This window comes from Takifugu rubripes, chromosome 17 (genome assembly GCF_901000725.2).
Source record: "Takifugu rubripes chromosome 17, fTakRub1.2, whole genome shotgun sequence".
NCBI classification, from domain to species: Eukaryota; Metazoa; Chordata; class Actinopteri; order Tetraodontiformes; family Tetraodontidae; genus Takifugu; species Takifugu rubripes.
In genome coordinates this window covers 1,674,676-1,683,687 of record NC_042301.1, presented here as the reverse complement: position 1 = coordinate 1,683,687, position 9,012 = coordinate 1,674,676, and positions in this window count along the sequence as shown.

Sequence of the window (9,012 nt, the reverse complement as noted above, 5' to 3'; positions counted from 1 at the left end):
ATGAAGAGAGATGGAGACATGCAGATGAGAGGAGGGAGAATAAAGGAGAGGAGCAGAGGGAGACAACAGAAAGGGAGGGAGGAGAAAAAGATGGAAGGAGAGGAGCAGGGGGAGACAACAGAAAGGGAGGGAGGAGAAAAAGATGGAAGGAGAGGAGCAGAGGGAGACTACAGAAAGGGAGGGAGGAGAAAAAGAGGAGACCTGAGATGGAAGGAGAGGAGCAGGGGGAGACAACAGAAAGGGAGGGAGGAGAAAAAAAGGAGACCTGAGATGGAAGGAGAGGAGCAGAGGGAGACAACAGAAAGGGAGGGAGGAGAAAAAGATGGAAGGAGAGGAGCAGGGGGAGACAACAGAAAGGGAGGGAGGAGAAAAAGATGGAAGGAGAGGAGCAGAGGGAGACAACAGGAAAGGAGGGAGGAGAAAAAGAGGAGACCTGAGATGGAGAGAGAGTGACATCGCGGGAGGTGGGGGGGGTCGCTTTATGAAAATGAGATTTTCCACTGCGTGTGATTACAACTATCATCAAAGGGGAGTCGGCAGCTGAGTGTGAACACGCCGCGACGTGCGCGTTTCCGCGTGCACATCCCCGTGGCCTACATTCTTGCGTATACATCCGCTACAGTTGTCTGGCCTTGCTTTTGCGAGCTCGTTTGTCTACCTTTTGCCCGCGCACCTTTATGCGGCTGCTATGTGCGCTCAGGCGCGTGCGCGCGCGACATGCACGCGTGTGCGTGTAGAGTCTTAATCCCCTCCACTTGTGCTCGGCGGAGTGCATTTATATGAAGCGCCGGTTAACCTTTCTCTTCCGTCTAAAGCCACGGCGTCCTGACATTTTATTAACTGTGGCAGGTGATATATTACCGCTCTTACCACAGGAGGATTACATTACCCCTCTGCTTTCTCCACTTATTTCTCTTTCTAACATCCTCCTCATTCCTCCTCTGCTTTGCCCCATCCCCTTACGCTCCTCTTTAGGATATTCCCTCTCTTTCCGGCCTGACTGTATCTTCCAGAGTGCTGCGCTAAAGAGGAAAAGGGCCCTGAGAGAGGAACAGAAGCACACTGGGGTGGCAGGTGTGAGACACCTTTAGGAGAGACGGGAGGAAGGGAAGAGGGGTCTCCCTAACCCTAACCTTGTAAAGTAGGACGACCTAAGACAAACTGTTGATTGGAAAGGGTAGAAAAGGGGGAAGAAGCACTAACATTTGCGGGAGTCATCGTGCGATAAAAGGCATCGGGATGCTCAAGGTGTCTGCCAGAAAAGGTGTGTGTAGAAGAGCATGCGTGATGTGTGCTGCCGTAGAGGGTGGGGTGTGGGGGGGGCTCTGCACTCCAGCTTCTCCTGAAGTATCAAAAACTTTGTTCTTTCCACTCCCAAGAAGAACTCCGCCGTTCTTCTTTGTACTGGCATCAACGAGCGGCTCAGCTGGAGCGCCTTCTGCGCTAATATGATGGACAGTTTTTGGATGGGATTAAGTCCACTGAGGGCGGGTTTCTCACCACGCTGGTCAGTCACCTTCATAGAATCTGACACGGTACTACTTTCCCATAATTCTGACTTCACATCCAATATTTCCCCATAAAGCCTGTTAGATCCCACCTCCCTCCCTCCCTCCCTCCTATTAGCTGATTCTGTTTTAATTTGAAGCGGTGAATGAGCTATTAGCTGTCACTGACACATTAGACGTATAATGCTGGAGACCAGCAGAGCAGCTGTGACAGGTTATCCTCATTCAGTCAGTCTCGGCGCCACAGGGTTCAACTCGTATTGGTAACAAATTAAAATGCAGCTACTTTCGGGATCCTCCCAGGCAAACTCTGAGAGCCGCGGCGGCCTCACCTGCGCGCGCTGTTAGCTTTCCGTGGTCGATGGGTGTCGGCACTATGATCAAGTATTCACAAGGTGGCTCGGAATGAAAGGAAAGGACAGGGGAAGGAGGAGCGGACAGAAATGCCTCCTTCCTTCCGAGAGGAGCCTTCAGAGAGAGGGAAGAGCGCGAGTTAATTGCAGTTGCTGAAGACGTCGGGACATTATCACTGTCTGCTGGGCTTCGGTTTTGACTGGCAGCTAGATAAAGCCCTTATCAGCTGCAGAGGAAAAAGTGAGACAAGGATACAGAAATGAGAAGAGGGCAGACAGAGAGAGAGAGAGAGAGACCGAGGGAAGAGAAGGAAAAGGTGAGGGAGGCTGGGAATGGGGAGAAAGAGGAGGAATTAAACAAATTGTTCCGCATCACGTTGCCTCGGCGCTTCTAAGCACCAGTTTAACGGGAAAGAAAGTCCAATCTTCCTCTCCATCCATCTATTGAGACCCGAACACGCTTTCTTCGTTCTCTCGTCCTCCATTTGAGGAGCAGTCTTCCTTCTCTCCCGTCGCCGGGCCTCTGCTGCACCCTCTTATCAAATTCTAATCACATCTTGCTTTCAAACGTGCGCGCGCGCCACATTCACGCGATGAAAGCTGCGTAGACCTAATATTACCTCCGTGCATTATTGACCTTCTCCTCACAGAATCCTTGTCAGCTCGCTCGCTCCGGAGCATATTTTGGATTGTCTGCGGAGCAAAATAGTCGAAAAAATTAAAATAAAAAATGTAAAAGTGCTTAACAGTCAGACGCAAGGTCAACAGCTATTGAAGCGAAAAGGTCTTGATGTCGAGGCGACGAAAGCTCCGCGCACCAGATCGATAGATTCACCGGTGTGTCTATTTCCTTTCCTTTGTCAACTGGCAGGATTTAAACTCGGGGGTCACGTTTCCTTTTTCACCAGGTTATAGCTGATTTTTTTTCTTTAAATCATCTCCCTACTGTACAGTTTTAACTCCTTTCTGAAGGGTTTTGTTAACTTTCCTATCCTCGCCTGCATTAATGACTTTAGCACCAGAAATGCTGCACAAGCACAAATCAGTTCGATTGCCTGCATGACGAAAAACTGCTTATCTCCGAAAGGTACGCCGTCGCCTTTTCTTCTCCTGCTTCTTTACCTCCTCAGTTATATTAATAGGATCGTTCAGAGACTTCAGACATTTGCATACAATGAGAGCATATAATCACCAGGATGTCACAGCTATTGCATGAACGATGGGGGGGATGTGGCCAAAAACACTGCCTATGCACCACTTTGCAACCTGGTGTGTTCTTTTTCATTACATTTACTGCATTTGTAAGCTCTTCAGCTCTTGCTAACAACATCCAAATGCCACTTCAGGGGAACTGAACACAACAGTTATAACCATTCCGAATACACCCAACATAGCAGAAATCGTGCGCTACGCTAACTCCACGACAGACAGGCGTGTTAGTTGTCAGGTAAATTCAAAGCTGCAGGGCCGCGGCAACCTGAGACTGCAGCGAAAGAAGACAAAAGAAAACCACCGGGGTTCCTTTTTCAGACAGACTTCACTTAGAATTTAATAAGCAAAGAGCAGACGCACAATCAATTGTGGGGTAAAAGTCTGAGGCAGTCAAAGCCTGGGGCTGCGAGGCTATTAACTCAGCGCTGCAAGTTTGGTTTTTAGGATGCGATTCATAAATATTCGAGAAAAAAAATAAAAATAATAGAAGGCAGCAAAAAAAAGTCAGATCCCGAGTTGGTCGCCAAAGGAGCAATACGCCATGTTTGGGTGAGCGCCACCGGAGTGGATGGAAATGGTGACCGGTAATTGAATGTACACATGCGGCCTGCCCACCTGTGCGTGCTGGGGGAGGCTCAGTAACAAGCTTCCTCCTGTCTGCATCCTAATGCAGCTCCGAAAAACCTGACTTTCATTTTCACAGTCCTGAGCAATGACCTTCTCAATTTGTTATATCATTTAAAGCTCCATTTCTCTGTTAAAATAACACATCAATATTCTCTGTCTGTCCTTCTTATGGAATGTAAATCCTCTGCCCCTGGGGCACAGCGCAGCTCCGTGTTGCATGGTAAATTTCAGCAAATAGTCCCAAACCTGCCTGTTTGCATCCTGGTGTGTTGTTGCAAAACAGTTTGCATCACTCAAAGTAACATTAAAGGGTGAGTTATTATCATGATAGTAATAAGAACCGGCCAAAGCCTCGGATTAAGTTAGCTTAGAAGCAGCGCCTTCGATTGATTGATCTGCTCAGTGATGGTGGGAGAATTAAGGGGATTAGTGGAGACAAATGACTGATTCATTCAGTGACTCCAAACAATTGATTTGTGCAGGTAGGCTTATAAGAATCTGTTAACAGAGAACAAGGTGGCAGTAATTATTCAGAATTGGACAATTACCACTACTTGTTCCTTCGGTTGGAGCTAATTTAACCTCAATATTCTAATTAGCAAAGGTGGATCCGTCGCTGCATTTATCCTAAAGGATTTGGGGTTGTTTTTTCTTTCTAAACGGCAGCGTGAACGTCGTGGTCCGGCTGCGTCCTTGGGTGACATGAAATCTGCGTTTTTGCTATCATTTTTACTGCTTTGGCCTCTTCGGGGTGACAGGGAGGGTGCTGGAGCCTGTCCCGGCTGCATACGGGTGACGGCAGGCTACACCCATGAATGAGTTACCAGTTCATCACAGGGCCCTATTGGAGGTTTGGCACCTTGCTCAAGGGTATCCAGGCAGTCCTCTGAAGGTGTCCTGGCACCTCCTCCTGCTACAAGAACACCTTTCAAATTTTGTCCACAGCCAAACAGTCGTGAACAGAAAGTTCAGCCCAGTCCGCCTACAGACTGAGCTGCCACTGTACCTATTATTATTATCATTATTATTATTATTGTAGTAGTAGTAGTAGTAGTAGTAGTAGTAGTAGTAGTAGTAGTAGTAGTAGTAGTTTTTGTTGTTGTAGTAATAATAATAATACGAAGAAGAAGAATCCATTAAGGGCTTTTAAAACAGAAGTCTGCCATATTTAAAGCTGTAAAATCCTTAAAAAAGTATCAAAGTTGAGAATAAAATCAAGTTATGATCAAACATTAGTTTTGTGAACCCCCCCCCAACACACACACACACACACACACACACACACACTCCGACAGACCTTTATTCTGTCAGCGGAATGTTTTCTCCTTCTGCCCCAATTCAAGATTTCATCAGCTCAGCAATTCAGACTTCCCTCTTTTTTATTTTATTTAATTTTTTAACATTTTCACATTGTGTGTGTGTTCGGCAGCCTGTTTAGGACTGCAGACTGGCCCGTTTCCCTGGATTCCCTGGATGTCAGCCCTGCATTTGTAGTGAATTCCAGGTGCTTTTCCTGTTTGCAGCAGTCTGCTAAAATGTAAGTGCAGGTGAGGAACTGACGGGACAGATTGGAAAGACATTTTAGCCCTTCATCTATTCATAATGCAGCATTGGCACCTGTGACACCTCACCTGGATAAATACCATAATTATCACCTCTGCCTCTCACCGCTCACCCGTCTGTCGATCGATTGTCACATCCATCACATCACACGCCTCTGCGCGTGCGCGCTCCCCTGCGTGCCCGGGTTTGATGTGTCAGCTTTCATCGTGAAGTCAAAGGTTGATTTAGTGCGGCGCTCTGGCAGCAGAGCCCGACGGTGGGAGGGTCCGTATTAAACTGTCCTCTGAAGTGGGCCAGATTGCGTTAGGTCAGTGTCTCCATTCATCTCCGCTAATGACCTTTCTGCCGAGGAGCCGAGGAGACCGGAGAGGAGCAAACGGAACAGGAGGATCGGAGAAGCGCCCCGGATGAGCAACTGAGACTGGAGGCCCTCTTAAATGTGTAAACAGATGCGTGCCAGCGGGGGTAGAGGTGGGGGGGGGTGGGGATGCTGAAGCGGAGTGGCACGGGCTGGTGATGTGGTGGGTTAGCCTCCGTGTGTGTAGCGTTGTTAGTCGCGACTCGTGCCTGGGCGTCACGAGGCTGCAGCTCCTGTAGGAGCAAAACGGACAGAACATGAGCTAATGGGGCAAAACAACATGTCATGTACGGAACACGTCAGCAGCTATGCTAACAAGGCTCTTTGATAATGAGCTGGAGGGTACAAGCAAATGCACACACACACACACACACAAACAAAACAGCAATGATCAGGGTCTCATTTCACCATTACTGCCTTTAATTGTGTGTTGCTAAGGCAACAGTCTAATTTATTTCTCAATTAAGAGTTCACTCGTTTGCGGCCCAATAATATCCTATCTTGCATGAATTAACTTTGAGGATAATGTGGCCTGTTTGCCATCGTAAACAAGGAAGCGTCGCTAACGCTCCCAAACACGCGGATCTGAGCAAATGCCCGCTAATCACGGCGCCCCACATCTTAATGTGTGCTTGGAAAAGGGTGGAAGTCTGCAAATCCAATGAACCTCCCACTGCCTTCAAGCCCGGAATGAAGATAAACAATGTATGGATGCGCACGAGAGAGTCGGCAGGCAGGTGGGGACGTAATGGAATCAATTAGGCAAACACGCATGATTTATATTCTGGGATGATAAAGAGAAAACTTCATTTGTTTCTTTCCGTCCTCCTGCCGATGCCATTTGTTTCCGTTTATTCGCACGGCACAGAGGAACCCAGCTCTTGTGATACTCCCGCACGTGCGTCTGCTGCGAAATATCCTTCATCATTAAGTCCCACTAAAATGTTAATGCGTGTACGGGGCAAATTTGTGCACGTGTCTTCGCCTTTCGCACAGATTGTAATTTGTCTTCACGTTAACGTGAGAAATGTGAGCATATCTATGGGCGAGCAGGTGTGTGTGGGGGGAGAACAGTCCCGCTCTTGTGTTAGTTTGCAAATGACTGCACAGAATTCCCCTGTGTGCCCCCCCCAACCTCCACCCCCCCCGTACTTTTTGCTATTCCCCTCATTCCGCTGCTTGTTGCAGCGTTATTGAGAAGCAGAGCCTGTCTGGCCCTCGTTAATGCGCCTGGTATTCGCTCGGCGCCTCTTTTCTCCAACGACTTACAGCTTCATTCCACGTCGCGCCCGTGTCGTCCTCGCCGGCGCCGCGCACAAGCAGGCTTCGGCTGCAATTAGCAGCCACGTTGTCACATGTTCACCCACTGCAGGTGCGTGTGCAGCACGTCTGGGCTCTTTAATGCCCAGAACAGCTCCTCTCACCCTTCATCCCCGCAGCCCTCTCACTAATGATGAACCAGTTGGACAATAATTAGCGCTAGTTAATAGGCATTGAGTTGTTCACTGGATCCAGTTGGGATGCTTCATTAGTGTGCAATGTCTGCTCAAGCTTCCTTGACTGGGCCCAGCACAGGTGTACCGGCGGGCTCTCAGACTTAATCTACAGCCGACCTTTGAGACGTACGCCATGATCGGCATTCCACACCGTATAAATCAGCAGTAGATCCTCAGACGCATTCCAAAATGTCCGTCAGACAATGCGATCCCATTTTTGCCCGCCCACTCCCTCTTACGTTGACTTGTTTCAACATTCTGCCGTCACTTTTTCCAGTGTGCTGCGAAATGGGGAATGAAACTTCTGTTTTGTATTTGCACACACAAATGGCTTTTTTTCAGCAAGCTAACGATGTTTTCATGTTGTACCGTTCAAGACAAATGAGATTTCTTTCTTTAGATGCTAGTGTCTCAGACCCGTCTAGACGTTCAGCCACGGAATCAGTGGCTATTCTTTTGGAATCCAAGCCTACACTTTAGGAATTCTTCCACAAAGTTTGCACATTTCGTCACATTTTGGACATCCCTGCAAACTGTTTGAAATGAACTATGATGTGTGATTGAATTCCAGAACTTTAAGAACTTCTGGGGCTTGGCAAGCATTTATTTGTGGAAGAGTGATCAGCATGTACATTTTCAGATAAGCCTTTCAAAATAAACCGGTGGAAAGGCTGCCGAACCTCTGACGGGCGTCAGAGTTTCACCCAACTTTGTCTTGAATGACATATCTTTTGCTGAATCACTTTAGCAATTAGGTAATGCAAAGTCCCACGTGACATAAAGGGAACATGTTTACACGCGGTGCCGGCCTTGGATTGTGTACTGCACGGCGTTGATAAGGTTTATTGCTCTGCACGATCTGATGCGGTTCTCTACAGTCTCGCTATCTTATTAGCTCCAGTATGAATCTTTCATTTGGGTCTCTCTATCAGAGAACGTCTGGAAGTAGGCAAAGTCATTACAGTTTTCACTTTTCAATCCCTCGCTCTCTTTTCATGTTCCCAGATCACTTCTTTATCCCCGGCGCTCCGTTTTTCATCACAACTTTATCCTCATTCATACCCTCAAACACTCTTTAAACTTGCAGAAATGAGCTGTGCATTTCTTGGAAGAAAAAAAACTGGGTCTAGAGGGTGATCGCCGAAAAACTTTCTGACAAGCAGAGTAGCCCTTAAGCCGATGCTGAATGTTTCAGAACCAGATGGTTTAATTTTTGTGAGGAGGAGGATAAGAAGGGTCTTATATCTGCCCGGGCTCTGGCAGCACAGAGGGGCAGCAGGTACCAGCTCCCTGCGCATCTGTTCGCACGAAATGACAGAAATAATAATTAATTATGTCCTTTTAATGTTTAATAGCGGTGCGCTTTTGGCAGCAAAAGCATTCCGGGCCATTATTTTCGTAGCTCGACTACAAGGTGCCAAAGCTGCGTGCACATGTGCAGTTTGTAACGTGGCTGGAAATCACCACATGCAATGATAAGAAGGGGGCTTAGGTGCCAGGCTCTAGGTCTAATCATTGTGCGCATTTCAAAGGCAAGAGCACCAATTAAAAGTGATAGGGCTCTATATGGGCTTTTGGGCTGCCACGGCAAAGAGAAACACATCCAACATGAAAATCAGCACCTCGCTCCTCTCCTGGTCAAGAGAGCACTTCCAGATAATCTCTGATAAACACACAGAGCCTTGGAGAAGCGCCAGAGGAGTCACAGAGAGTACACACATGCGGACACGTCGATGCGTGTTGGCAATCAAAGGAATCGAGCTCAACTCCAGCGACATCATCTCCGTGCACTTCAGCGGTGATTGTGGGGTCTGATTGTGTGAATAAGTGGAGATGAAGATGGTGCCTGGAGATGCGTGCGTTAGCGGTTTGGCTGATCTAACATGAAAATGATG